This window comes from Mesoplodon mirus, assembly GCF_964341445.2.
Source record: "Mesoplodon mirus genome assembly, chromosome: 7".
Classification (NCBI taxonomy): Eukaryota; Metazoa; Chordata; class Mammalia; order Artiodactyla; family Ziphiidae; genus Mesoplodon; species Mesoplodon mirus.
The window spans coordinates 47,362,076-47,389,832 of NC_138983.1; the positions used below are offsets into that span (position 1 = coordinate 47,362,076).

At 41.0% G+C, this 27,757-nt stretch overlaps 1 protein-coding gene across 5 annotated transcripts in view; it reads left to right on the forward strand.

Moving 5' to 3' along the window:
• DLG2 (discs large MAGUK scaffold protein 2) overlaps window positions 1–27,757 on the forward strand; it is a 1,227,261-nt gene that overhangs the window by 1,085,791 nt on the left and 113,713 nt on the right. The gene's annotated exons all lie outside the window — the stretch shown is intronic.

A 27,757-nucleotide genomic window follows, 5' to 3' on the forward strand; every position in this document is an offset into this window, starting at 1 on the left:
AACCCAGAAAACTGTACACTTGCAAACTGTAAAAACTCAGTGAATTTGAAGTATCCAGTTGTTTCTTAACAATTCACCAGGGGCTTCCCTGGTGGCGCAGTGGTTGAGAGTCCGCCTGCCGATGCAGGGGACACGGGTTCGTGTCCCGGTCCGGGAAGATCCCACATGCTGCGGAGCAGCTGGGCCCGTGAGCCATGGCCGCTGAGCCTGCGCGTCCGGAGCCTGTGCTCCACAACGGGAGAGCCCACAACAGTGAGAGGCCCATGTACCGCCAAAAATAATAATAATAATAATAATTCACCATATTTCTTTGAGGATTTTATGTCATATTAAAGGATTAATTCCTAGTTTTTCATAAAATCTAGGAAAATCTTCCCAATTCCAATTGGAAACTATTCCTCATTCCACTATCATTCAGTTAAAAAGAATGATGACTTACAATAATAATAATGTAAGTATTAACAGCCAAAGGGGGAGAGTGATGTCCGGTTAATGGTGCAGATGAATCCAGGTATCAGTGGAGGAGCCATGCCCATCCTCACTGTATTCTCTCTCCATCAGGATCTGGTCAGATTCCCACCTAGGGTCATATCCTCCTGATCTGAAATTTCACTGTCTTTTCTTGACATGAGGTGCATGTTATAGCCATTAATTGATGTACTTGGATTGACTTGTCCTGTTGGTTCCTCTTTGGCTATAAAGTTATCTTTTGTGTGTATTAGGTAGGCACAGCAGGGCCAAGAAGGGAGCAGGATTCCAGAAGGCGGCAGGTTCTCGAAGGCCTTGATTTGCTGGCCTCTCTGACAAGCATAGAGTCCCTTCTTATTCCAGGGAGTTCCAGTACCTCAGAAGTCCTGAGATTTAAAATAAAAAAACCCAGAATATCAATGTCCCAAATTTGTTCAACTGCATTTTGGAAGATTATTTTGATATATTTCTGTGTAATCTGTGAAAGGAACTATTGAGGACCACCCTAGAACATGTCTTGTAGTGACATCACAAATATGATGGAAAGTAGCTGTTTCTGTTCTCCTTACTTGTGTTGTATTGCTATTCTTTGTGATATAAAATATTTTCTAATCTTGAAATGTTTTAGTCTTGGGTAACCAATTAGGAAAAGCCAATTAGGTTAGTAGGTTAGAGATAAATCAGCTAATAAAAATGGAATGGTTATATAGAATAAAACTGGAAGGAAACATTACCATATTGTTGGTATCTTGTTAAAAAAATAGAATGCATAAAAATGTCAATGTACTGGAAGGAGTTTGCCAAAAATATACTGGTAATAGCTTACTCCTTTTAATTAAGTTGTGGAGGATTAGGAAAATTAAATGAAGTGCTATGATGCTATTATGTAAGACTAATAGACTTATTTGAAATAGTAGTGTTACTCAGAATCAGACCTTTGTTCTCTAAAATGGTAAATAAAACTATAACATACAAAAGAGATGAAGACTTAAGGTAATAAAGAGTGTTACCTTGTTAACATTCTAATAGTTGGAGGTCATATTGAAAGGAGGAACTACTTTTAAATGAGGTTCAAAAATAGCTGACACTAAATGGGAAATTTTCCAAATTATTTCTTCACAAGATACCAAAAGTGTCTTGTAGAGAGCTGACCTCAGTATCTAAATGACTTTTAGAGGCATAGAATTGGAAAAGATATGGACCATGAATAGAGTAAAATCAGAGGGAAAGAACTTACAAGATCCCCTGGCCTTGTTCTCATGCAATGTGATAAATTAATTTAAATTAATTAATTAATTTCATTAATTAATAAAATGAAATGAAATGGCAAGGCCTAAAGGGGATTCTTACTAAAAATGATTAAGTATGTTTGTTTGTTTGTTTGTTTCACACCAGTTTTAGCTATAGGATTTTCATAGATATGCTTGTTTCATCCAGATCGCTTGAATAGAACTACTGCCAGTTGATTGTGCTTATTTTAGAAAGTCAACTAGTTGCTGTCTCAAAATAAATCAGTAGCAGAATTTCTCTGATTATATAAACATCAGATGATGAGCATGTCTCTTTAATCTGAGAATGACACCCTGGAGTATTATTCTCTTTATTCTGCTCAGCTTTATGTAATTCTAGGTCTGGAACCTTAGCTATCACCAGGCCCACTGTTTAATTTGCAGAAGGGGAAACTGAGGCCCCAGGAGGGAAAGGATTTGCCCGGGACCCCACAGCCATTTGGTGGCAGAGTTAGATGTCCTGCCTCCCAGGGCCACCTCACTCCACCTGCTCAGGGCGCAGCTTGTGCGTCTCAGCTGTTGAACGCACTTTGGCCATGAATCCCAGTGTGCTTCCGTCAGCACAGTGGCCGACTCTTGGATTAAGGAGTAGATTAGCTGAGAGGAGGAATTCAAACAGAAACCTCTTTGGGGTTTTTACACAGGATAGACTGTACTATAGCGATTTCATAGGGGATTTCTTTAATACTATTCGTATTTTTCCATGAAGCCGAAACCTAAACCAGAAAGCAAGCAGCTTCTTTGTTCTGTAATAAACAATTTAGCTGACTTAGTAGAACATTTGTTTGCACCATAAAACCACCCTTCCCCTTGGAGTCACCTCCTCTTCCCTATATACACAACACATACACACGCACACACTCTCTCTCACACCTCACACTCCCAACATTAGCCCTGCACTGACTGTGTCCAAGATAGTGCATCTCCTCAGGATACTGCAGAAGTTGACCTCATTCCCCTACTAGAAACGGTCCTCCCTGGTGATGGCGATTTATTTGCCTGGTAGTGTGGAAGAGAGGAGGGAACTAGCACATCTGAGCCAGGCAGTGTTGTAAACTTGAGCCAACCCTCTCTATTTTCCAATCTAGTTGTAATCATTTTCCTTCTTTTAATCTTTTTTGTAAGGTGCTTGAAGTGCTTTGGTAGTGCCATGCAAATGGAGTTGATTGTCGCTAATGATAATACTGTACATGTTGTATGCCAGTGATTTGCATCTATTTGATTTAATGGGCTATGCGTATTGTGTATTTCCTGCATTGTGAAACATATGTAGTTGTAGAACCTTAGAAGTAAATAAAATATTAAAAATTTGAATAAAGTATTTTTCAAAATGCTCCACAAGTACATTATCAGTTCTTCAGCCATAGATTCACTTGGGCTCCTGAACCACTGGAATACGGGGTTTCGGGTTTCGTTGCATGTACTTTGGGGCTCTCCATATGGGCAGCTTGAGGTCTCCCTCCCTCTGAAATATGCACTCCCCTTCTTCTTATCAGTTGTTAAATGCATCCCTATAGCAGAACAAGGCTTTTCCTGCTACTAATAGGAATGCACCTTTATATCTAAAAGCTATGAAGAAAGGTCAGAGATACAGGGGATTAAATTCACACAGAAGTGCAAATGGCTAAGGAGAGATCCTTTCTTCTGATAAAAGAGAGCAAGAGCACCCAGGACACTGGGAGAATGGAGAGGGGAAGAAAGAAAAGCAGGTAAGTCCACCAATGGGGAGTAAAAGATCACAGGAAAGAATATAAAAGAGAAACTTGACCCATGTTCATTTGTTAATAAAAGGTATCGATTTTGAGAGTTGAAGTGAATAAGCTTTCTGTTGTGAATTTAGGTTTTGTTTGTTTGTTTGTTTGCTTCATATTTGGAGCATTTTGTGAATTTATGTTTAGTCAGTTACTATAATTTATTCATGCATTCATCAAGCATTTTTTGAGTGTATATTCTGTGCCAGGACCTATAATGGACATTGAGGACCAACAAGGAACTCACATCTAGTGGGGGGGACAGATGAGGGGAAGACAATCATAATGCAGTGTGGTGTGAAAAGTTAGCTCTAGAAAGGCCGAGAACCTTTACTGCTGCCTTATATAAGGATATCTGAATTGATTCTTGAAGATTTTGTATGAGTTAATCCAGAGGCCTTCAAACCTTTTTACTCAAAGTAAGAAATACATTACTCATCATGACCCAGTAAATACATACACACATAAAGCTGAAAGAAAAATTTCATCAAATTGTACCTTTTATGTACAGTAAACTTTGGTATTTTCCATTCTATTTGTCTTCCTCTTTTTTAAAAAAGAGAAGGTCACAACTCATTAACTTGATTTAATAACTCACTAATGGGTTGTGATCTACAGCTTGCAGATGGAGTAAACAAGGAGGAGCATTCCAGGCAGATGACACAGTACATAGGCAGGAGAACACATCTTCACTACGTTACAGTTAGCATCTCTGGAATCCCCAGACCCTTGGTGTTCTAGCCAACTTGGAAGGCGGTTCTCCCTGGCATAGATGAGGAAGTAGAAATGGAGGGAAATGTTTGTCAGGCATCTTCTGTGGGTCACCCATTGTGTTAGTGTTTGGCATATACTTCCCCGTATGATTCTCGCAACACCTCAAAGAATCGGGCGATATTTCCTCTATTTTACAGGTGAAGAAAGTGAGACTCAGAGAAGGTAAATATTTGCCCCCAAGCTCACAGAACGGGACTGGATGTGAGCTAGACATTCAGGTCCTGTGTGTGAGGCAGTAGAGAACAGTGCTTATTTAAGAGCACGGTTGCTGGATTGTGCCAGACAGACAAACATCTGAATCTTGGTTCTGCCACTTACTAGCTCATTGATCTTGGACAAGTCAGTCTCTCTGGCCTTAGCGTCTTTATCCGTGAAATTAGTAATAAGATACCACAAAGTGGTTGTGAGGATAAAGTAAAATGGTGAATTTAAATACCTGGCACATGTGAAGCAACTGATTAATGTCAGTGGTATTTATCATTTATTAGAAAGGCAAACTGTCCCCTGCAGGACAGAGAGACTGTAGAATTGTTTGTGAATGAGACACTTTTCTCAGCAGCGGTGATTCTCCCTGTGCCTTGGCTTTCCTTCATCAAGGGAAGGAGGATAGACTTCCTGGAGACCTTTTATGTTTTTAGTCCTCTGGACCCCATGAAAGCCAACGGGAAAGGCCAGGATTCTATGGCTCCAGAGTGCCCAGCTCTGCCAACTCATCAGGCATTTCTCATCCCCCACAAGGGTCTGTCCAGAGGCAGAATCTAAAAAGAATTCAGTTGGAGACACAGCTAAGAAGAAAGGGTTGCTTTGCTTACACCCGGCCCTTCCAGTTCCTCATGGGTGTTATCAGCGTCCCTATCCTCACAATTTCTTCCATTTTTCCTCTGCATTCTTCAGCTGCTCTAAGCCCTCTGCTCATGGTTTTCTGTTCTGAATTTGAAGGATTTACTTCTTTTTACAGTGGTTTACATTTTTAACTGGTAACTCAAACTTTCTACTTTCATTGACAGTTTTTGCTTCAAAGGCTATATAATATAACAAATGCTGAGGTGTGCCTCCTGCCCCATTGTTTAACATAATGTTTTTACACATAGATTCATCAGGGCATCGATTCTTTCATTCAACAAACATGGTTTCACATACTTACCTACAATATACCAGTCTGCCGTAGATGCTAAGGATACAGAGATGAGTAAGAGCACAGACTTCCTTCCCTCAGGATTCTCATTGTGCATATCTGCAGGCAATTCAAGTAGTATATGGATCATTATTGTAACTGTCTTTTTATGATGCCTCATGTGTTATATGCCTTGCAATTATTAACCTATTTTAATCTTTACATTATGCCTATAAGGCTTCCTACAATGAAATCTACCCAGAAGACCACTGGTATTTAAAACTCAGCTATGAAAATGGTGATCACTCTGGTCTTTATTAAAGCTTCATGGGAAAGCTCCTTGAAATGGCAATACCATCAATACTGGACCCGCAAATCCCAGTTAATGTCTTCATTTTACTATATCCTTAGTGCCTTACGCCACAGTGCTTGGCGTAAGGAAGTCTCCTTAGTAAATATTTATTGGATGAATTAATTCCTAGATTCTCTTTCCTATACAAATGTGAAAGAAAAAAATTAGAAGATAAGCCAAGACCTTTGAGCAGTCAGTCCTATGGAAACCCAATACCAAGTGTGTGGAGTCTGGCTGTGTCCTGAGGACGCAGGAACTACCTACTGGTCCTGGGATTTCCAGGACGCATTGGGCTCTGCAGGGCCTTTCAGGCTGCTTCATTTGCCTGCTGAACTCTGTGACCCTCTTTCAACTGAGGCCTAATTCAATAATACATTTAGACCATGACACACAGCCTGTACACTCTTAGCAAGAGGACTTGGGGTAAGGGCTGGGTTCAGGGTGAACTTCATCCATTTTCTCATTCTCAGCACCCTTAATCTTCCTGTTCTAGGGACATAGGGCTGGGGGTTATATTGAAGCAAGTCTTGAACAAACATATCTCACCCAGGATTCTTTATCCTGATGGGTTTTCATTCTAGAGGAAAGATGTTCTTACCTGATTGATTTTGTTGGGAGGGGAAAGCAACATCATCATATAAGTAAGAGACCCTGGTCTTTTTTCTTCTTCTTCTTTAAACAGTAACATATCCTTCCACTCTACTTCCTTCCCCCACTGTACTGCTGGTCAGTAATCTGGGGATGCAAAGGAAGAATGTGGAATGAAGCCAGTCAGGGGACTTTGCTCCAGTGCAAAGCTGCTTTCAACTTCACTTGGCTATGGATTTCTCCACGTCATTTAAGGCAAAGCCATGAAATCTGTGAACTTTATTATAAGTCAAGTTTTTACCTTCTTCCTTTCCAACCTTGGACCAACATGCTGTCAGCAGCCATCCCCAGAGGACATGTCTCAATCCTGTGTGCATCCCCTGCCCAGTGCTTGGCACAGTGCTGGCTACAATGGCACTTTTACTGCCTGTCATTCATTCAGTCACTCATATTCTTTTTTTGTTTGTTTGTTTGTTTTTTGTTTTTTTGCGGTACGTGGGCCTCTCACTGTTGTGGCCTCTCCCGTTGCGGAGCACAGGCTCTGGACGCGCAGGCTCAGTGGCCATGGCGCACGGGCCCAGCCGCTCCGCGGCACGTGGGATCTTCCCAGACCGGGGCACGAACCCATGTCCCCTGCATCGGCAGGCGGACTCTCAACCACTGCGCCACCAGGGAAGCCCACTCAAATATTCTTATTTGGCAAAATTATCATTTATTCTTTCAGAAATACAATGTATTATAGCACCTTGGATTCAGAGTTTCTTATCTCTCTTAAAATCTTATTGGAGGAGAGATGACCAGGTACCTGAAATAGTTTAACAAAATGAGGCAGAAAGTCTGGAGATAGTCTAGACTTGGGAAGCCAGAGAGATCTGGAGAGGGCATTGCGAAGTCAGGATAGGCAGCTGGAACCACACTGATAGGCCAGAGCTTGTGTACCAGTGCTTTACTCCTGACTTCACTTAAGCCTTATAACAGTGCTATGACATAGTTATGATTATTATCCCCATTCTACAGAGGAGGAACCTTGTAGAAGGAAAAATAACCTATACGTGGTGCTACGTGGCCAAGCCATATTCTCTACCCAGGTGTGTCTCTCACTGGAGCCCATGCCCACTGTACTACAGTACAGTGAGGAGAAAGTTAATCCTGTAGGGGCAGAGGTTACATTCATATTGATAGACCTTCTATTTGGTTTATGCTTTATACTGACTTCCTCAGGATAGACCTGGCATCTGGTCCAGACTTCACAGTTGCTCAGTTGCTGAAACTTGAGTTTCTCATTTATAAAATGGACATAATACCTGGTTCACAGACTTGTTGTTAGGATTAAGTTAAACTAAGTCTATGAAAGAGCCTGCCAGATGGGCCCGTTAGGTAAAGGGGAGGACCTTTACCCCTTCCATTGCTCAGAGCCTGCCTCCTAAGCTGGTGCCTCCTTTAAAGCGGAATAGATTTTGATTCTTCATGTATACTTTGAGACTCATTAGCACTATGTACACTCTTTCAGGCATTTGCATTTTTAATTGCATCCTTAATTGTGGAACAAAAGGCTTTGTCTTCAGGCAGCTAATTTTGTGCCAGAAATAGAAAGGAGGAGGGGTCATTGGGGATCTGGAGGAGGTTTCTCCTTCACCTAAAATCATAGGCAGGCCCCGATTTTAAAAGGTTTTTAATTTTTAGATTTCTATAGGAAGAGGGACAATAGTACCATGGACGACCCTACCATTGACCATCACGTTTCTTTTATCTATCCCTCTATCCCAAGATCTAGAATCAGATATCATTTTTATTAATGGCAGACCCTCATTCATTTACTTGCTCACTCACTCATTCATCCAGAAAACTGTTTTCAGAGCCACAACCATCCACCTTATTATGCTATACTATGCCCTCGGGAATAAAAAGATTAATAGGGTGTCTTTTCTGCCCTGAAGGCACTCAAGAATCACTCTACCAGCCTGGGTTCTGATCCTCACCCCCACCCCACGGTTATCATATTTCCAGACATTTCACATCTCCAGAGGAGGTACTTCAGCCTGTTAGCCCAAAATTACTACTTCCAAGAACAATCTGAACATCTCTAGCTACAAAAGAGGGCAGAACAATAAAAGGCACAACACAGAATGTTCACAGGAGAGAACAGGTGAGAGATGAGGGCATGGAAAAATTGAGGGAATCTCCACCCTAAATCATGAGATTAGGTTAGCAACAAGGGAATAAACTTAGGACATTGGTCCTTTCATCTCAGCATTTGAAACAGAGCCAGACACATTATAGGAAATCTTTAAGTACTTATTGAACGAACTTTCTGAATATCAATTCAAATTGATATTTGAATTGATATCAATTGAACATGAAGGTTAAACATGGTGGTACTGGGAGAATCATCAGTGACTCATAGATGCTGGTTGAGTTAAGCACGTGCCCCTCTGCGTTCCTCTGTCCCATGTAAACTCTCTTCTAACCTTCATACCCTCTCCACTGCCCGCCTCTTGACTCACCTGTCCCCTCCACCGGATGGTGAGCACCTCTGAAATGGAGATTTGCCCAGTTACAGTCTGTATCTGCGCGGTCTGGCATACGGTAACTGCTGAATCCATCAAGTGAATGAATTATGGATGTTGCTAGATTGGAGAGCATTTAACTTTTAATTAAAATTTTACTTAATTACCTCATGGCTTGCAAATGGTTCCCTGCCTAACAGAGGTCCTTGTCTCTTCTTGATGGGATGAATAAACCGTCCTGTTCAGTAGTGATAATTGTCTCAAACTATGTTTTTTTTTAAAACTCATTTAGCCAGACAAATGCCATATTTAATATAGGTTAAGACTTCAAGCCCATTTTCCTTTTTATTGGGAATCAATAAGAACAGAAACAATAATAAACATCCACAAGTTCTTCTAAAATACTTCCTAATAATAAACAGCTAATTATAATTGCATCCTATTCTATGCCAGGCAGTTTGCTAAGCACCTTATATGGATTATCTTATATAGTTCTCACAGCCCCTGCCCTCCTAAGAGATAAGTGCTAGTTTTAGCCCCACTGTAAAGAAGAGAAAATGGAGACCAGGTTTGAAGTTTACCCATAAGAGGCTAAGCTGGGCCTAGAACCTAAGCCAGCTGTCCTCTGCCCCTACCTATGGTGCCATGTGGCTTTACTGAAAGGCTTGATTTGATTTGATTTAAAATATCTGTTAAGTAGGTATTGTTTTCCCACAGTTTTCAGATAAGAAATCTGTGGCTCAAAGTATTGAACTATCTCCTCTTTTCTCCAAGCATAGAGTAGTACCAAGCCCTTGCCTCAGTCCGCTCTCTTTAAAGGTGTGTGAACCCACAACTCACATGTACCTTTGTCTAATGTTTGCCTCCTGTTTCATTTACTGCCACGTAACACACTGCATGATTTCTGTAGAACTACTTATGCATTGTTAAATGTCGAATGGGCAGCTGAATGAATATCATAGTCACCTTAGATCCTGTACTGTAGTTTGAAGATGCCCAGAGCATGCGGATTTGTGGTTAAATTGAGCGAGACCCCCTGAGCTGCGGCTACGACAACAGTGTGAACAAATTCTCTGCCCCTCTTCTGCCAGCAGATTCTGCAGCCTGCGTAGCCCTAGCCAGGTAAAGCCCCACATCAAAGAACACAATTGAAGTGCCTGTCATACGTTGTGCCCCGAACATGGGGGCACATGCAGCCTGAGACCCACAGTCAGCTACACAATTTGTGGGGCCCAGTGCAAAGTGAAAATGGGGCTCCACATTCAAAAATTAGAATGTAAAGACAGTGAGAGCAGAGCATAATACCAAGTGCGGGACTCTGCAACCACGCAGGCCCACACCCATGATGCCAGTCCTGCTAACACCTGGCTTAGGACAGTTTGCTCAGAGCTGAAGGCATGTGTGTTTCCCTTAGTAAATAGTGCAGCAAGTGTAAGAAACACAATATCAGCATTGGGAACATTTTCAAGGAGCCAAGCTTTGTCTTTTACCTAAAAGAGTACTTTGTATAAAGTATCCGTACCTCTGCTTTTGGGATCTGTGGAAACACTCTCTTTCAGCCCTCTGAGTGCTTGAGGACCTTGAAATTCCACTTGCTCTGAGCTTTCAAGGGCCTACGTTCAGGCACCACTCTCCACTGTAGGAAATCCTTTCAAAAGTTAAGTGGTGCCATTTTTTCACATTTAGTTAGCACCTGCAGTACAGTGTTGGGCAAAACAGTCTTCCTGACCTGCAAAAGTGACTACCCCTTCTCCTAGCTCCTCAGGTCTAAATTCTTAAGAAAATGTATAAAAGTGCCTCAGAGGACTTTGGAAATCACTGGAACCTGTTGGGTGTTTTTGTCCTTTCCATGTGTGATTTCCTACATGCAGAGGCTGCAAGACTTATAGATTTCCCTGACCAACAGCATTAGAATTTTAAATATCAGGGGCCTGACATGGGATTGACAACTTAATTTCACTAAGTAAGAAGTCTAAAAATAATAAACCCACATACAAATTATATTTTAAATTGATCGCTCTTTATCATTGCCATCATTTTATGTAAGAAAGGCCATTTTAAGGTCAGAAAAATGGGAACAAAATATAAACATCAGGAAAAGTACTCCAGATTTTTAAATTTATAATTTTATAAACCCCACTAGATGCAGCTCCATCTTTCTACTATCCACATAATCCTACCTTGTAGCTAAAAAAATTAAGGCAAACATTGTGACAGCTAACTTGTTTAAATTCTTAATCCTGAATTTTCTGGTTTTAAATGATTATAAAATGCCTGAGATGGCTTTTTACCTTTGTCTTTTCTTGATGAAGAAAGCCATCTTTTAGATTTTCTTATTCCTCATGTATTTTCTTCATTTTTTATACCATTTTCTCAATAAGTAGGAAGCCCAGACTATTGCTGGTGAACATCCTCTTTGGTAAACTGATGCTTTTTGGTGATGCTTGTTAAGAGGTAAGAAGGAATTTTCATGATCAAAATAGGATTTTTATTATTTTTTAAATTGTACTTTCATGTATTTTACATTATGGCATCCTTTATTTTATTTATTTATTTATTTATTATTATTATTTTTTTTTGCGGTACACGGGCCCCTCACTGTTGTGGCCTCTCCCGTTGCGGAGCACAGGCTCTGGATGCGCAGGCTCAGCGGCCATGGCTTACGGGCCCAGCCGCTCCATGGCATGTGGGATCTTCCCGGACCGGGGCACAAACCCATGTCCCCTGCATCGGCAGGCGGACTCTCAACCACTGCACCACCAGGGAAGCCCTGGCATTCTTTATTTTAAAAACGGACTCTTAAAAGGCATCATCACATTCTGGTGTCTTGCACTGTATTTTAAAACATTGTATAACTGTATTGTTTCAGAACAGATGGCTTACTTCATATACTTTTCCCCCTTAATTTTCTTTAGATTACATCTTGTACATGCTTCTATTTTTATTTTTATTTTTTAATTTTTTTTGGCCATGCGGTGTGGCTTGTGGGATGGGATCTCAGTTCCCCAACCAGGGATTGAACCCGGGCCACGGCAGTGAAAGCGCCGAATCCTACCCAGTAGACTACCAGGGAACTCCCCCTTAATTTTCTTAAAAATGAGGATTTGGCCTTTCAGATGATAGCTCCCATACTTGAAAAAAAAAAATCTGATTCATGGGTAAAATAATGAGAAAATGCAATGTGAACTGAATAGAACTTTACAACAAACAGGATATTTGGCAGCTTCTAGTGACCTCTGTCACATAAATATATATTCTCATGTAAATTAACTTTGTAGTTCTTACTCTCCAGACAAAGCTCTTAACCAGTTCCTGTGGCTTCTCAACTCTCTTCCTGTTAAGGAGGGCTCTGAGTTAGTCATCAGGAAGGGGTTTCTGTGTTTCTGTGTTTCTGGTTGCTGTGAATCCAGGTCAGCAGAGAGTTTCCCTATCTCTAAAAGGCCTGTGTTGAATGAACCCCAGTGTTGGCCCTTTATAAGATTATAACACTTTGCTCTTTTCCTAAAATTCCCTGTTTCTGCCCCTTCCCTCATAAATGGATGCCCCCATCCTATGCCCACCTCCACAACACACTCAGATCTTCTTATGAGTCCTTGATTATATAATGGATTCAGGTATCCTGAGGACAAGAAGATGGTGATGAGAATTTAGATCTAATAATATCTATGAGGGAGTATCATTATTACCCCCATTTCACAGTTAATGAAACCAAGGTTAGATAGTTTATGTTATTGCCCAAAGTTGCACAGCAAAGAAGGAGAACAAATATAAATTAGTTCTGTCTGTTGCCAAATCCCTGGTCTTAACCTTAATGTCCAGGGTTTCTGGAAATACCACATTTTCTTGGATATGCTTGATTTCCTCTATGCTCCCTCACTCCCGTTGGTACTTATAATTGTTACAGGAAGTCATATAAGTTTAACTCTAGAAAATAGTAATTTAATGTATAGTGCATCTCCCTCAATAATAAATGAGTACCTTAAAGATGGTTGGTGAGTGGACCCTTGACATGGAGTTAGGATGGCTCCAGTTTAAACCGTAGGGTCATACCCTTCGTCGACCAAGCGTCATCATCAAAGAGGCATGAACTTTCCTGCTGCATACAGGATGAGAAGATTGCAAGACCTTTTGATTAACCTACAGCAAGTATGGTATAGTGGAAAGGATATGGGTTTAAGTTTTTCTAGGGTGACTACTATTTACAAAAAACTATGTAGAATGCTGTCAAGGAGTGAAAAGGTGGATCAGATATGCCTCAGGATGCAGTTAAAGCTAGTTAGTATTATTTTCATCTGTTTTTTTCTGTGTTATTCTTAATCCAGATTCTGCTCCAGGATCTGACAGTGTGTGTGTTGGGGGGGCGAGGGGGCACTAGGAAATAGATATTTGAAAAGTCAGATATGAGAGGTTCCAAAAGCAAAGCTGTATTTTTTTTGGGGGGGGGGGTCATCTTTGGCAGTGTGTTTCCTCTCTGCAGGAAGTAATTAGGCACTGTCATAGAATGAAACACTAACTCCTCTAGAATACCAACTCACTCAGCCATTCATGCATGAGTCCACAGCAGAATGGAATAGGCAAAAAGCCTGAGTTTTAGAGTCACAAGTACCTGTATTTGAATCCTGGCTTTGCCACCTATTTCTTGTGTCATGACCCTGGCAGTTCATTTCCTCTCCCTCTGGGCCTCAGCTTCTTCTATGAAATGAGGATAATAAGTACACAACTCAAAAGGTTTTATGAAGAATAATGTCTGTAAATCACCTAGCATCTTACACAAACCCTTCCAGAAATTAGAAAAGAGAGAAGACTTCTTAGCTTTTACAATATTAACATCTCCTTGATAGCAAAACATGATATGGTAACTATAAGAAAAGAAATTTACAGTCCAGTCTCTCTTATAAAACGCAAGATCAAAAAATGCAAAATAAAATATTTATTACCAAAGTGAATCCAGTGATACTATATAAGATGCCCTAATTCTAAAGGACATTTATCGTATTGAAAAATTGAACTACATTAAAATAAAAACTTTGTTCAACAAAAGATACCGTGAATAAAATAAAAGTGTAAACAGAGCATAGGAAAACATTTGTAAGGCAGAGATCTGGAAAAGCATTTATAATCAGAATATGTAAATAACTGCCACAAATTATTAAGAAAAAGAGACCAAATTGTTTTAAATGGTCAAAAGACTTGAATAGGTATTTCATGAAAGAGGATATGTAAATGGTGGGTTCACATGTGAAATGGTGTTCAGTTCATTGGTCATCAGGAAAATGCAAATTCAAGCCCTAATGCCACTATCTACCCACCAGGATTATTGAAAAGACCACTCATTTCGTATGTTGGTAAATGTTTGAGACTCTCATGGCAGTGTCTCATACATTGCTCATGGGAGGTAAGTTGGTATGACCACACTGGAATACTGTCTGTCAGTGTTTACTATTGTTGAACATATTATACCCTATGGTTCATTCTGAGGTATATACACAATAGAAATATTTATGTATTTTCAACAAAAATACATAAAAGAATGTTCATAGTAGCGTTGTTTGTGATAGCCTTAATCTGGAAATAGCCCAAATGTCTATCAACAATAGAATAGGTAAATAAATTGTAGTATATTTACACAAGGGAATATTAAACAGCAATGAAAATGAGCGGCTGCTGCAAGTAACAGCAGGTAGGAGTATTATAAATATAATATTGAGTGAAAGAAGCCAGCCACACACATAAACTACACACATATTAGTTTTCTGTGCTGTCATAACAAATTACCACACAAATTCATTTTCTTACCGTTCTGTAGGTTAGAAGTCCATCAGTCTCACCAGACTAACATCAGTGTATGAGCAGGCTACGTTGCTTTCTAGAGGTTCTAAGTGAAGATCTAATTCTTGCTTATTTGGATTGTTGGCAAAATTCATTTCCTTACAGTTGTAGGACCTAAGTTCTTGCTTTCTTGCTGGCTGTCATCTGAGAGGCATTCCCATCTTCTAGAGGCTGCCACTTTCCATGGCTAGCGGCCCTTTCCTTCACATTAAATGCTGAGTACTGTGAGTTCACTCCTCACTTGCGTTTCTCTCACCTACCCAGGAAAGGTTCTGTACTTTTAACACTTATAAAGACTCATGGGATTAGATTAGGTCCACCCAGCTAATCCAAGATAATTTCTTGGCACTTTAGTGTCCTTAACCTTCATCACATCTACAGGATCTCTTTTGCCATGTAAATAACATATTCACAGATTTTAGGGATTAGGGCTTGGACATCTTTGGGTGAGCCATTATTCTGTCTACCACCGTATGATTCCATTTGTATAACATTCAAAAACAGGCAAAATTAACCTATGGAAGAGAGTACCTTTGGGATCACATTTCTAATGTAGAAAGGAATAATAATATCCACTTAAAGGGTTGTTATAAGTATTAAATCCAACAAAAGTATCAGTTGCTTCAAAAAGTGTCTGCCATGGGGATTCCCTGGTGGCGCAAGTGGTTGAGAGTCCGCCTGCCGATGCAGGGGACACGGGTTCGTGCCCCAGTCTGGGAGGATCCCACATGCCGCGGAGCGGCTGCGCCCGTGAGCCATGGCCGCTGAGCCTGCGCGTCCGGAGCCTGTGCGCCGCAACGGGAGAGGCCACAACAGTGCGAAGCCCGCGTACCGCAAAAAAAAAAAAAAAAAAAAAAAAAGTGTCTGCCATGAAACAGACACAGTATTTGTTATGTCCTAGTTCCTTTTCTTTCCCCTCCCCCAACTTTATCGTTTCACCTGTAAAAATGCTGCAGTCAGCACTTTGCAGGATAAGGTACTCTGAAGATTTACAGACCCTCTGTGACAGTGTTTGCCTATCCCCAAGAAATCAGGATTTAAGCAAGAATTCCATGTGCTACTTGGGATAAAGCAAATTTGGGAAATAATGCTCTTTGGAATTTATTTGAAACACTGCTGAAAACATAGGAAGTGCTGAATGATCTGCTCCAGCCCCATCCAAAATACTATTCGCTGCACTTTTTAAGCCACACAAACCCAAATCAGCCATATTATACCAATGAAAACGTCATTAAAGTAAGGAATTCTTAAAATAGTGAACTAACCACAGATCGATGTAGAACCAGCAGTCAATGCTTCTAGAACTTACTCTTTTGCTAGAAGGCTCAGTCTGTGGCTCTTAGAGTGTAGCACAGAGTCTAAGTAGAAAAAAGTTCCGTAAATATTTGTTAAATTCAACGGAAATTACAAAGGGTGTCCAGTTGTTTATTTTTTGTATTATTTTGTTTTTCATTAAAGCTGCTGTTGCCCATGCCCATGACTTATTGAACGTGCTAAGAAAGAAGTCTGGTGAGAATTAGGTCTAACATTCATTTCGTTCACTTGTGTCTACTCCTGCTTTCCATTCATTTTATAAACAACTGTTGATAGTCCATGTGCCAGACACTAAGCTGGATTCAAGGAATACAAGGATAAATACTCTTGGTCCTTGCTGTAGGGTACTCCCGATCTAGTGGGGAGACCAACAATAAAAGCATGTCCAAATCTGATGGCCAAACCCACCTCCCCCTCCTACATGGAATTTAGATTGGTCTGTCTTGAGCGCCTGCCAGGATAGGTCATGTCCCAATGTGACCAGTTCACACCAGCTTTCTCTCCTGGGAAGGGCCAAAGAAGAGTCTCTAAAGTAGGTTTGTTTTACTAGTTGGTTCTTCATGCTTTATCTTAGTGTTTGCCGACCTTGGCTGCGTGCTAGAATCACCTGGGGATCTGAAAGAAATAACTTTTGTTTTCCTTTATATACTACTCACTGAATACTTCACTTCTGACACCAGATGTCTGGGTTTTTCCCCACACAGACCAGTTCTCCAACACCAGCTGGGTGTCCTACAATTTAAGTCAATTGTGGCACTGTCTGCGTGGAGACAGTGTCAGATCCTACAGGTTAAGGGTTCAGCCCTACAAGACTGCCCCCACTTCAGACGCCAGTCACAAGTCCAGATTGTTACGTGTGTTTCTGACCAACTGGCTGTAAATCAGAGGTTCGGACAGTCCTCTCTTTGGATTCAGTAATTTCCTAGAGCAGCTCATAGAACTGAGGAAAATAGTTTACTTTGTAGATTACTGTTTTATTATAAAAGAATAAGACTCAGGAACAACCGGGTGAAAGAGATACCTAGGGCAAGATATGGGGGCAGAGGTACCGAGCTTCCATGCTCTCTCCAGGAGTGCCACCCTCCCAGTGAGGGCCACGCTGTCAGCATCTCCATGTTTTCAGCAACCCAGAAAGCTCCCTCAACTCCATCGTTTAAGATTTTTATGGAAGCTTCATTACTAGGCATCATTGATTAAATCATTGACCATTGGCGATTAATTCAACCTGCAGCCTCTCTTCCTTCTTCAGAGGTTAGGAGTGCAGCTGAAAGCTCCAGCCCTCTAGTTGCATGGTTCCCTGGGTAAGCAGCTTCCATCCTTAGGGACTTTCTAAAAGCTCATTAACAGAAACTGAGGTGTGGTAGAAAGGGGCTTGTTATGAATAACAGGAGACACCTTTATGGCTCTTACCACTTAGGACATTCCAAGCGTTTTAGGAGCTCTGTGCCAGGAATGGGACAAAGACCAAATCTCATTATAAATCACAATATTACAAGTGCTTTTAAAAACCCTAATGCCCAGGCCCCAGCCGAAACCTATTGAGTCAGAATTTCTGAGAATGTGTCCTGGGCATCATTATTATTATTTTTTTGTTTTGTTTTTGTTTTTGTTTTTTTTTTGCAGTACGCGGGCCTCTCACTGTTGTGGCCTCTCCTGTTGCTGAGCACAGGCTCCGGACGCGCAGGCTCAGCGGCCATGGCTCACGGGCCTAGACGCTCCGCGGCATATGGGATCTTCCCGGACCAGGGCTCGAACCTGCATCCCCTGCATTCGCAGGCAGATTCTTAACCACTGTGCCACCAGGGAAGCCCATCATTATTTTTTTTTTTAAAGGTCCTCTAGTGATTCCAGTATGCAGTAACATTAAGAACCATTATTTAATCTTTTCCTTTTCTTTCTTTCTTTTTTTTTTTTAAACTTTATTTACTTCCTCCTCAACCTGAGAACAATAGCTTAAAAAGTCTTAGATTGCTTGCATGGAAGTCTGATTAATGCCAACCTGCAGCTAATGGGAGGACCAGTTCCTGGGATTGCTTTCAATTTTGATCACATCCACATTCAGAATTTGGAAACCAGCCTTGAACCTGATGCTATAATTTGCTAACACTTAGCAAAAATAAGATTTCCTAGTTCAAGACTACGTAACTTTGGAAAGCAGGTTGAAAAGATTGGCGAGATTTCTTGAGAATCAGAGTTCTAACATTCCTATTTTGATTTCCAGTGAATAAGAAATGAACTGGTTAGAATTTTGTAAGTTGCATGAGGTTCCTTTGAAAATGTTCAGAGTATAAGTGAGCTCAAAGAAACCCTGGTTTGGGGCTTCCCTGGTGGCGCAGTGGTTGAGAGTCCGCCTGCTGATGCAGGGGACACGGGTTCGTGCCCCGGTCCGCGAGGATCCCACATGCCGCGGAGCGGCTGGGCCCGTGAGCCATGGCTGCTGAGCCTGCGCGTCCGGAGCCTGTGCTCCGCAACGGGAGAGGCCACAACGATGAGAGGCCCTTACCGCAAAAAACAAACAAACAAACAAAAAACCCTGGTTTGAATGCTGCATCTGTGTGTGGAGGGGGTGGGGCAGGTAATGACCAGGCTTTGCAATAAATAAGTACGACTAGGTGTACCAAATCCTCGTTTCTGGTGCTTACTGATTCCCCCCTTCCTCCTCTGCAGTGTACTGCCCCCCATTCTTTTTACAGCCCACCCCCACAGTTTGAGCCTGGCCTCTCCCCTGCTCTCTCTTCTTTCTCCCTCTTCTTTCCCTGCACCACTCCCTGCCTTAGGGCTTAGCCTATCTGCAATCGGTTGGCATGGAAACACTAGATGAGCCTGCCTGGTGGGAGAAATGTTCTGTTTCCAAGTGAAAATGGAAAAGATTCAAGTGTGATTCACTTCCAGCCATTTTAACTCTTAATTTCATCCATCTGTTTAAACTGTATCTGTGGCTCCTGATCACACCTACAAGGTAAAGGAGTTTATCTTGGTCTGGACTCTGCCCCCAGCCCTCCCACTGGTTCCCCTAACAGGCCCTGGGCTACAGCCTCAGAGAGCACCCTGCTCTTTCATTTCTCCCTGCCTCTGCACACGCCCTTTCTTCAATCTGAGTATAGTCTCCTCCTTAAGATTTCTGTCTAAGAGATGCTCAAAGGCCTTTCAAGAACCAGTGCAGGCACATCTTCCTGGGAGTTTTCCTGGCCCACACCTCTCTGCCCCCTCCTATCATAGCACTTCAGTTACAGGGACTGTGGGACACTCCAAGTTTAGGTGACTGTTTTCCTCCCCAGACAGTGAGCACATTAAAAGAGAAGCATGATGCTGTGAGGAGCCTGTGTTTTTCACACGCCTAGCATGCAGTCCTGGCTCCATCACTACTAGATCTGAGATCTTGTACAAGCCGCTTACCTCTTCTGAGCTTCACTTTTCTCACACCTAAACTGGGAATGATGCTGCCTAATAAGTCTCCTGTTTATCAGATGCTGGTTATGTGTCAGGTACTTTATCTTATTTAATCCCCACACTAATTCAATGAGAGATAAGGCAATATTATTGAGTCCCTTTTACAGTTAGGAAACTAAGACTCAAGAGTCAAGAAACCTGCCCTGAATCTACACAGCTCCTACATGGTGGAGCCAATATTCAAGCCCACGTCTGACTCTTAACTACTCTGCTCTAGTGCCTGTGTATGTACCTAAAGCACCTAGCCCGGTGCTTGCTCTTGGCAGTAGGTAGGGGATGGGTGGACAGATGGATGGGTCGATGATAAACTGCCTTGGAAAAAGCGCAATCCTATGCTCTCTTTGGGGATCCAAATGGAAAATTAAACCTTCTGTTGTTTTCTAATGTGCACAGTTTCTACAAACTTGTGGCTAAAGTCAAGAATATAAAGGCATCTATCACCTTTGTTTATACCTGTGTACTACTACAAAAACGTGCTTCCTACCCCTTTGAACCACTGCCCCCCAAAAGAAGCTGAAGGTAAATTAGATCCTTGAGAACTGGAAAGCAAAAAATGGCCTTTGAATAGGTATTGAATCACCTTGACAGCTGCCACTGCCACTGGGAAAGAAGTCCTTCAGTGTCCCATGTTGCTGTTCTTCAGCACAGAGTCATAGCACCTTACTGCTTGGGGGGAATGGGGGGCTGGCAAAGAAAAGGATGGTCAAGTGATTGCTACTCAAGGAGACATAGTTAAGTTTTAGTGTAGATCATTCGATACCATTCAGAGAATTTCTGCAGTTTTCTTTTCTCACCAGTAATTTAGCACAAGAAGAAAATATGTGGTCTTATTCAACTGTTTCTATTTTTACATACAGATAAGTAAAAATCTCTTTCAGTGAAGGGATTCTGTGTTACAGCGGAGTGTATGTAAATAATGCCTTTGGTTTCAAAAGGATAGAACAAAGCTTGTCAGTTTGTCTAGGACCAGCCACCACACAATGTTTCTTTTTATATAGCATGCTTCAGTCATAGACTTCGTTACCAGAGCTACTGATTTTTAAAATTATAGTGCTGAAATTATTAAACAGCATGGTCTCCTACAGAATCCTACAAGCAGTGAATAAATAGTACCACCTTCCATCATATTCCCCTCTCCCTTCTCTCTCTCTCCCCTCCCGTCTCGATATACATGCATTAAACCCAACTCCCTTTACACTCAAAAGGGCTATGAAATTGTTTCCCCAGTGTTAAAACACAGGATTTTTTGAATGACCACATCCAGTAGTAGTTCTAGATGTAATGCCAAAATTGTGATTCACTATAGTTTGCAACATAAATAGATTAGACAATTAGAATATTCTTTGTAAAATAATGGCTTTTATTTTGGATCTGGTTTATTCTTGAGGAAAATTAAAAAGACCAGGAGTGTTGATACAGGAAGGGTTTTGTGTTAATTTTTAACCAACCTGTTTTTGAGAACCAGAATAGTGATGCACTTAGAAGCTTAAGTTCTTTGATCAGATGACCTGGATTTTACTGTGGTTCCTACATGTACTGGTTGTATGACCTTGAACGTGTGATTTATGTGCTCTAAGTCTCAGCTTGCTCATTTTTATACTGTGGAGAACAAGCTCATTATCATGTTGTATACATAAAATCAGATACTGTTTATAAAATGCTTAACACAGTGTTCAGCCCATATGAAGAGATGCTTAATACATGGTAGCCACTGTTATTATTATCATCATCATCATCATTATCATTACCATCATTGGATTGTTGTAAGGATTAAATAATGCATTACTTCTAGGAAGATGGGATGTACTTAATAAACACTAAATATCATTACGGTTACTCTTGGTTTGTTATCCTGTCACTGTTCCATAGATGGTAGCTATACTGCTATTCCCCAAGTTCTCTTCTTTTCTCTCCTTGCTTTATTTGCTTCCGTGCCAAGAAAATAGCAGGGCTCCATAAATGCTTAATTACCTTCCCATTTTTCTTTTGCTCTGTTTCCAGTTACACCCACAGAAAAGGACATTCCTTTTCCCACCTTGAGATCCATGAAGCCTGGGGAAAATTGGCGGACCTAGGTTCAAGTTGTTGTATGAACTTGTACAAAGAACTCTCATGTCTGGTCCTCAGATTTTTAGATGTAAAACAAGGTCATCTCTGAGATCTCTTCCTGTCTGATATCCATTGGCTCTCAGATTCTGTTTTAATCAGTCTTTGGGGGAGCTACATAGTACAGACGTTCAGATCTTGGAGAACTGCTATTTGCAGTGAATTTAAGGATTGGACATGAAAAGAGGAGACTTTGAACGATGTTATTTCAGTTCTTTAACCTAGTATGATATTTGAGGAGTATAACCCTGGGGTTACAACACTCAAAATTTAATGGCATGAAAATAATCCCCATTTTTGCCAAAAGTACAAGCATGTGAGTTCAAGAACCAAGCATTTAAAACTTGACCAAATTTCCTACAGAGTGGTGTCCAACCTGTGCTCATGTGACAGTCTTTGCCCCCAAAAGGTTAATTCTATTGCACGTAAAGAGGTAATTCTGGATTAATAGAGAAAATTGAATAGAAAACCATAGGGCTTCAACATAGCTACTTTAGAAACAAACTTTTCCAATAGGATTTTCTTTGCTTGGGCATAGAAAGAGACTGCATTTTATAAATTTCAGTTTTTAGCTTATTTCAACTTCAGGGTGGGAGTAGGGAGGTAGGGTGTGGGGAGAAGGGAGTGTTCATGCAAAGACCTACATGTGCTCTTATACACAGCCTATGTTGTTGTCAGTAGTGGGAAAAAATAGTTTTTTATTTTGGGGTTTAAAATCAGTTGTTAGATAATTTCCTGAAATCTGATTCTTCTAAATTTTTTTTTTTTTTTATGTGTGGGCATAAAAATCAAGCCAGCTTAATGGGAAATTTCGAAATTCTGCCACCTCTAGCTCCCAGGGCCCCTCCATCTGTCCTAGTTGTGCTTGGAGCCAGAAAAGAGCACAGAGCCAGATTTCTCATTGGCAGTAAACGTGTTGGACTCTGAGGATGAGGGCGCACGGAGCCCTGCTGGGGCATGATGGGTGCACGGCTGGCAGTGGTTCTCTCAGGGCTCTGAAGCCCATGAAGTCTTTGCAAAGACTGGGTGTTGAGGTAGCAGGGCATGTCTGAGGTTAAGGGATTGCCTGGCTTAGGGTATTTTCTAAGTTCATCACCATGTAGGCACTTTGTGCCCCTGGTGGAAGAACTTGGCCTAGAGGAAATACTCTTCCTCTTACCAGCTCCTTTTTGGTCACTTTCACCTCTGATTTAACTCATCCTGTGATTTGATGTAAATATTAGATTGAACCATATGAAATTGTCAATGTTTCATATGGTTTCACCTAATATTTTACTTTAAAAGGGGACTTCTGTTTGAATATGCTGGCTGCTTGTTGTCACTTTGTTGGCAGGAAGGAAGGTTCCTGGACAGCAGGGGATTCAAAGTGGGAATGTGTACATAATTCCTATCTGTGATTCTGTGAACAGTCTGTTGTGTTGAAGGCCTTGATTGTGTAACAGAACACCGCCATGGTTTGTTGGATTTTAAATCATAATAACGGAGTTATAAATAAAGGAGAAACACTTCCTCCATTAGCCTGCCACCTAACAAACAGCATAACCAACTCTGCTTTTAGCTCTTATGTTAGAATCAGCTGTGGTGTCTGAAGGTTTCTGTGATGTCAGTTTGACCCAAAGACTACTGAATCAATTTTATTGCTCAGAGAGGTAGAAGCCAAGTGCACTGTTTTAAAAAATGCTATAAAATCTATGCGAGGAGGTGCTTACATATAAATGCATGGGAAGGAGAAAGGAGAGAGTACCCACCTTTCCTGGGAGGGGTTGGCAGCGGCTGCTCGCCTGTCACATGTTCTCTATTGCCTTCTGAATTGAAGGTATCAGAGGTACTGTGAATTAAAGTGTAATTTTATTTAGTAATAAATATATGGTAGGTACTTTGAACTTTTTGTGTACAGGGCAAGATACAACTAAATGAATTAAATGCCAAAGTCAAACTTGTACACACTGAATCACTTTCTTGAATTACAGATCTCATCTTCCTAGGAGAATAATAGTTGCTAGAACTTGTTGAGTGTGTATTACATTATAAAGCCTCTTCATGCGTCCACTCGGCCAATATTCTTAGCAACACTATGAGTCAAGTGTTATTACCCCATTCTTCAGATGAGGAAACAGTCTCAGAGTCCATGAACCTGGCCAAGTTCACACAGAGGCAGAGTCAAGAATTAAACAGGAGTAATTCTGACTCCCAAGTTTGTACCATTCTGGTGAGTGCACAGATTCTCCTTCCAAATTATTAGAGAATTTCGAGGTTATTGTTGACATCTGATTATACCCAGACAGATTAACTGCTCATTTTAACCCTCGATTGACTTTTTTTGTTTTCCAGCTGACATCCAGCTGGTATATGCCAGACACAAATAAATAATTTAAATGAGAAACATATCATAACTAGGGAGGAAGCACACATCCCACCTTTTAGCCTTGGTAATTTAAGAACTGGTTGCCTTGAAAGTGTAACATATTTGGTATTGGTTTCAAATACTATAGGGAGGGTTTCAGGTTGTGCCCATTGATTGGCACTCCCAGGGTGTCTGTCTGTCTGTCTCCTCTTTCTCTCTCCCTCCCTCTCCCCCTCCTGGTCTACCTATCTGAAATATAATTATACACAATAAAAGGCACAGATCAATGAATTTTAATGACAGTATACATCTTTGTAGCCACCACCCATATTAAGATATGGAACTTTCCAACACCCCAGGTTTCCTCATGCTCCATTCCAGTCAGTACTGGTCTTCAACCCCCACCCTTAGAGATATCCACTATTCTGAATTCTAGCTGAATCTAGTCTCATCTAGATTAGATTAGCATATACTTGAACTTCGTATAAATGTAACCATGTAGTCTGTGGTCTTTCATGTCTGGCTTCTTTGGCTCAACATAATGTTTTTAAGAGTCATCCATATTGTTCTGTGTTGCTTTATGCATTATTCTATTGTATGAATATAACACAATTTGTTTATCCATTCTTCTGTTGAAGGACGTTCGGGTTGTTTCTAATTTGGGGATGTTATGAATAAAGCTGCTATAAACATCCTTTTACAAGTCTTTTAAAGAAAATAGGCACTCGTTTCTCTTGGATTTATATACAGGAGTGAAACTGCAAGGTCTTAGGTAGGCAAATACTTCAAAATAAATTGTTAAAAGTTTTCTAAAGTGATTGTAGGAAATATAGTCTTTACTTAGGTATGCCTTCCTAAAACTCCATTGTAGGTGGGAGGGAGGTGTTGTATTCCTTAAAAGGAGGAGGGGAAAAATAGATACTGGAGGGCAATTTAGTAGTCTCTGCCATACAACCCATTACTATATTTCATGAATACATTAGCCGAGATGGCTCCTTCTGTGAATTTTGAGAGTATGAGATTAAAAACACTTCAGTTTTCAAGTGACAGTACCTCTCTTTCTTAAAATGGAGGTACACTCAACTCCATGGAGACACTAACAACTGTGATGGGCTAATGCTTCTAAAGGGCAGCTAAAATGGATTCTTTGATTTCAAAAATGATGAGAGGACTTCCCTGGTGGTGCAGTGGTTAAGAATCTGCCTGCCAATGCAGGGGACATCGGTTTGATCCCTGGTCCAGGAAGATCTCACATGCTGCAGGTGCCACAACTACTGAGCCTGTGCTCTAGAGCCCACAAGCCACAACTACTGAGCCCACATGCCGCAACTACTGAAACCCGCACATCTAGAGCCTGAGCTCCGAAACAAGAGAAGCCACCGCAATGAGAAACCCGCGCACCACAACGAAGAGAAACCCCCGCTCAGTGCAACTAGAGAAAGCCCACACGCAGCAACGAAGACCTAACAAGGAGGACCCAATGCAGCCAAAACTAAATAAATAATTTTTTTAAAAAAAAGGATGAGAAATGCTAGTGGAGATGTTAAAGGATTTCTCAGTAAAATAGAAAATACCAACAGATTTAGATAGGTGGATATGGATTAGCTTTTTCCTGTTCATTATATTGTCATTAAATTTCTCTCCTGACTATGAATTATCTGGTTCTTAACAAAGAGGTTAATTCCTTTGTGGATACCAAGTTTGAGTAATTCTCTTAGTACATGAAGGTAAACTAAGTTATGTTTTCATATGGCAGCATCTCTGTTTCTTGAAATGAAGTTAAACACCACAGAGATACTGATGACTGGAGAATGACATTTCCAAAGGGCTGCATAAAATCTAGCATAGAAAAGACACACAACAAATGTGTGCCCCCTTCCCCAAGAATCTCCAGTCAAGCGATATGCACAGATAAGTAGGTCATAATGACAGTCTAGGGTGGGAAATGCTATGCATAACACAGATGCAAGTGTTTTTATTACTACCTTTCATGGCTTGGTATCAGAAAAATGCCGACAGCCATGTGTTGACCTAAAACAAATAGACTGCCAGATATTTCTCCAGCCAAGATGGGTTTATTAGGGATCAGCAGAGCATTACAATTCAGGGTCTGCAACCCTGGTGAGCCACATGCAATTCCCCCCACAGCAAGGGAAGGAGAACTCTTTTATAGAAGGAAAAAGGAAGTTGGGAGGGCTGAGTAAACTTTGGGTCCATGGCTTTTCATTAGCTGAGTCCTTGCCAGGAAAGAAGAGTCTCTTTCTTCCTGTTGGGCTTTGCTATTGTCCAAGGGCATGAGTGCCTGCCCCCCCTTCTGGTCTCCCGACTCTATGTAATTAAGGTTTCTGTTCATTACTTGTTACACGTGAAATGCAAGAAACATGAAGTTCTCACATTAATGGACCATAGTGGAACCCTGAACTTTAAATTATGTTACTACATTCAATACCTGCCTGCATACAGCTCTGTGGAAGTACCTTGGGTGTATTGTTCTGTGATCCATTCACTAGCCTGGTTCTGCACTCCCCTGGAAGGTGAGTGGTGATGTGCGAGGTGATTGTGCTCTCAGAGAGCAGCCCAATGAAATCTCCCAACGCTTAGAGCTGCTCCACCTTTAATTGGTTAAGTGATGTTGAAATTATTCTTAAACTCTGATTTTCAGTTACTTATCTTTAAAAGGAGTGTAGTAACAATTCCTATCCGATAGGGTTCTTGTGAAGATTAACTGAGTTTATTGGGGTAAAACTCTTTAGATGATTGCCTGGCACTCAGTAAATATTTGTTGTTGCTGTTACCATCGTTGTCTTCTTTGCAGTCATTATTTCCCTGGTGCCATTGTTTTAGAAACTAGTTGGGACATTTATGTTTGTTTGCTTGCTTTTTTCCCCCCCCTGAATTATCCAATACTACTTCTTAGTAGTCTTAAAAAGCTCATTTCTCCCTGCATTTAAAAAATTTGTAATTATTTAATTTTTAATGGACTTTATTTTTAGAGCAGTTCTAAGTTCACAGCAAAATTGAGCAGGAGGTACAGAAATTTTCCATGTGTATGCAATCTCCCCCACTATCAAACTCCTACATCAAAGTTGTACATTTGTTAGAATTGATGAATTTATAGTGACACAAAGTCCATAGTTTACATTACAGCTCACTCTTGGTATTGTACATTCTATGGGTTTTGACAAATATGTAATGACATATCCATCACTGTAGTATCATACAGAGTGTTTCACTATCCTAAAAATACCTGGATTTTTGATAGAGTGTATTCTTTTTTTTTTTTTTTTTTTTTTTTTTCTTTTTGCGGTATGCGGGCCTCTCACTGTTGTGGCCTCTCCCGTTGCGGAGCACAGGCTCCGGATGCGCAGGCCCAGCGGCCATGGCTCACGGGCCCAGCTGCTCCGCGGCATATGGGATCCTCCCAGACCGGGGCACGAACCCGTATCCCCTGCATCGGCAGGCGGACTCTCAACCACTGCGCCACCAGGGAGGCCCGAGTGTATTCTTAAGTTCCTCATAAACCCAAAGATGAGTTGACTAAAGATATGACTCCAAGACAATTGTATCAAAGAAAAAAATTACTCTTAGAAGTTTTACACTAAGACCACACTTGAAATTCAGTGGTCAACTTGGTAAGATTTGTCTGTGCTGGCTGGGTTATAAATATACTAGTAATAGACAGAATGCCTTATGAGTAAAAGAAGCCATTTGAAGTATTGTCACTGTGAATACATAAACTGCTGGAGATAAATTTTTAGTGTATTTGGAGTCTTGACGTGACAGCCTTCTTCATCACAGTGCTGCCTTGTAGTTTTTAAATTAGTTTGGTTTATTTTAATAAGCTCTTCAAGCACCTTCTGCAAGCTTGAGC